The sequence below is a fragment of the Arachis hypogaea genome, chromosome 3 (genome assembly GCF_003086295.3).
Source record: "Arachis hypogaea cultivar Tifrunner chromosome 3, arahy.Tifrunner.gnm2.J5K5, whole genome shotgun sequence".
NCBI classification, from domain to species: Eukaryota; Viridiplantae; Streptophyta; class Magnoliopsida; order Fabales; family Fabaceae; genus Arachis; species Arachis hypogaea.
Genome location: NC_092038.1, coordinates 91,626,702 through 91,630,483, shown reverse-complemented (window position 1 = coordinate 91,630,483; position 3,782 = coordinate 91,626,702).

Here is a 3,782-nt window from a genome sequence, read left to right as displayed (position 1 = left end):
CTCTGATATGGTGGAGAAATTCCTGGAAGTCTTCATGGATGACTTCTCAGTATATGGAGACTCATTAAGCTCCTGTCTTAACCACCTAGCACTTGTCCTGAAAAAGTGCCAAGAGACTAACCTGGTTTTAAACTGGGAGAAATGTCACTTTATGGTGACTGAAGGAATTGTCCTTGGGCACAAAATTTCAAGCAAGGGAATAGAGGTGGATAAGGCAAAGGTAGAGGTAATTGAAAAATTACCACCACCTGCCAATGTTAAGGCAATCAGAAGCTTTCTGGGGCATGCAGGATTCTACAGAAGGTTTATAAAGGATTTTTCAAAAATTGCCAAACCTCTGAGTAATCTGCTAGCTGCTGACACGCCATTTATCTTTGATAAGGAGTGTCTGCAGGCGTTTGAGACTCTGAAAGCTAAGCTGGTCACAGCACCAGTCATCTCTGCACCAGACTGGACATTACCATTTGAACTAATGTGTGATGCCAGTGACCATGCCATTGGTGCAGTATTGGGACAAAGGCATGGTAAGCTTCTGCACGTCATTTATTATGGCAGTCGTATTTTAAATGATGCACAGAAGAACTACACAACCACAGAAAAGGAGTTACTTGCAGTGGTTTATGCCATTGACAAGTTCAGATCTTATTTAGTAGGATCAAAAGTGATTGTGTACACTGACCATGCTACTCTTAAATATCTACTCACAAAGCAGGATTCAAAACCCAGGCTCATAAGATGGGTGTTGCTTCTGCAAGAGTTTGATATAGAAATAGAAGACAGAAAAAGGACAGAGAATCAAGTAGCTGATCACCTGTCCCGGATAGAACCAGTAGCAGGAGCATCCCTCCCTCCTACTGAGATCTCTGAAACCTTTCCGGATGAGCAATTATTTACTATTCAGGAAGCTCCGTGGCTTGCAGACAGTGCAAACTATAAGACTCAAGGTTCTCCTTCTGTAACCATAGAAAGGAAGCATGAAGCGCTTCTCTCAAAACAGAGTCAAACAGAGCCCCCACAGTCAAACTCTAAGTTTGGTGTTGGGAGGCCACAACCAACTTCTAAGTTTGGTGTTGAACCCCCACATTCAAACTCTAAGTTTATTGTTGGGAGGTTCCAACATGGCTCTGAGTATCTGTGAGGCTTCATGAGAGCCCACTGTCAAGCTACTGACATTAAAGAAGCGCTTGTTGGGAGGCAACCCAATGTTATATTTATTATTTTCCTTTGTTATTTCATGTTTTTTTATAGGTTGATGATCATGGAAAGTCACAAAATCAATTGAAAAAGCAGAAACAGAATGAAAAACAGAAAGAAAAATAGCACACCTTGGAGGAAAACTTGCTAGCGTTTAAACGCCAGTAAGGGCAGCAAATGGGCGTTTAACGCCCAGTCTGGCACCATTCTGGGCGTTTAACGCTAGAAAGGGGCACCAGACCGGCGTTAAACGCCAGGAATGGGCACCAAGCTGGCGTTAAACGCCAGAAATGGGCACCAGCCCGGCGTTTAACGCCAGGATTGGCAGAAGGAGCATTTTTGCTCGCCACTCGGTGCAGGGATGAATTATCCTTGACACCTCAGGATCTGTGGACCCCACAGGATCCCCACCTACCCCACCACTCTCTCTCTTCTTTCTTCTTTTGCTCGAGGACGAGCAAACCTTCTAAGTTTGGTGTGGTAAAAGTGTTGCTTTTTGTTTCTCCATAACCATTTATGGAACCTAAGGCCGGAGAAACCTCTAGAAAGAGGAAAGGGAAGGCAAAAGCTTCCACCTCCGAGCCATGGGAGATGGAAAGATTCATCTCAAGGGATGCACTTTCCTCCACAAAACCATTGGGAGCAAATCAACACCTCCCTAGGAGAATTGAGTTCCAACATGGGACAACTAAGGGTGGAGCACCAAGAACATTCCATCCTCCTCCATGAAATTAAAGAAGATCATAGAATCATGAGAGAGGAGCAACAAAGGCAAGGAAGAGACATTGAGGAGCTCAAGCACTCCATGAAATCTTCAAGAGGAAGAACAAGCCGCCATTACTAAGGTGGACCCGTTCTTTAATCTCCTTGTTCTTTATTTTCTATTTTTCGAATTTTTATGCTTATGTTTATCTATGTTTGTGTCTTATTACATGATCATTAGTATCTTAGTGTCTATGCCTTAAAGCTATGAATGTCCTATGAATCCATCACCTTTCTTAAATGAAAAATGTTTTTATTACAAAAGAACAAGAAGTACAGGATTTCAAATTTATCTCTGAAACTAGTTGAATTAGTTTGATGTGGTGACAATACTTTTTGTTTTTTGAATTCATTGTTTAAAGAATGTTAAATTTGTTGGCTCTTGAAAGAATGATGGAAAAGGAGAAATGTTATTGAGGATCTAAAAAAATCATCAAATTGATTCTTGAAGCAAGAAAAAGCAAAAAAAAAAAAAATAAATAAAAAATAAAAATAAAACTAAAAAAAAGAAAAAAAAAGAAGAGAAGAAGAAAAGCAAGCAGAAAAAGCCAATAGCCCTTTAAACCAAAAGGCAAGGGTAGAAATAAAAAGTGATCCAAGGCAAAAAGAGTGTGCTTAAGAACCCTGGACACCTCTAATTGCGGACTCTAGCAAAGCTGAGTCACAATCTAAAAAGGTTCACCCAATTATGTGTCTGTGGCATGTATGTATCCGGTGGTAATACTGGAAGACAGAGTGCTTTGGGCCACAGCCAAGACTCATAAAGTAGCTATGTTCAAGAATCATCATACTTAACTAGGAGAATCAATAACATTATCTGAATTCTGAGTTCCTATAGATGCCAATCATTCTAAACTTCAAAGGATAAAGTGAGATGCCAAAACTGTTCAGTTCTTACACACCGGAGGTTGGTAAGAACTGAGGGACAATGCACTTTTCTAGGCTTTAATATGATTTTGTGTGTTTTTCTGTGATTTCAGGTATTTTCTGGCTGAAATTGAGGGACCTGAGCAAAAATCTGATTCAGAGGCTGAAAAGGACTGCAGATGCTGTTGGATTCTGACCTCCCTGCACTCGAAGTGGATTTTCTGGAGCTACAGAAGCCCAATTGGCGGGATCTCAATTGCGTTGGAAAGTAGACATCCTGGGCTTTCCAGCAATATATAATAGTCCATACTTTGCTTGAGATTTGATGGCCCAAACCGGCGTTGCAAATCAGCTTCAGAATTCTCGGCGTTTAACGCCGTAACTGGCACAAAAATTGGAGTTAAACGCCCAAACTGGCATAAAAGCTGACGTTTAACTCCAGAGAAAGTCTCTACACATGAAAGCTTCAATGCTCAGCCCAAGCACACACCAAGTGGACCCCAGAAGTGGATTTTTACGTCATTTACTCATTTCTGTATACCCTAGGTTACTAGTTCACTATTAATAGGACCTTTTGATATTGTATCTGTACCTCATGACACTTTACACGTTTCTCATTGTATCTTCTACAGCATGATTCTCTAAACCCCATGGTTGGGGGTGAGGAGCTCTTCTGTGTCTTGATGGATTAATGCAATTACTACAGTTTTTCATTCAATCACGCTTGCTTCTATTCTAAGATATCACTTGTTCCTAAACTTGATGAATGTGATGATCTGTGACACTCATCATCATTCTCACCTATGAATGTGTGCCTGACAACCACCTCCGTTCTACCTTAGATTGAGTAGATATCTCTTGGATTCCTTAATCAGAATCTTCGTGGTATAAGCTAGAATTGATGGCGGCATTCAAGAGAATCCGGAAGGTCTAATCCGACAGATGATTAGCCGTGCTGT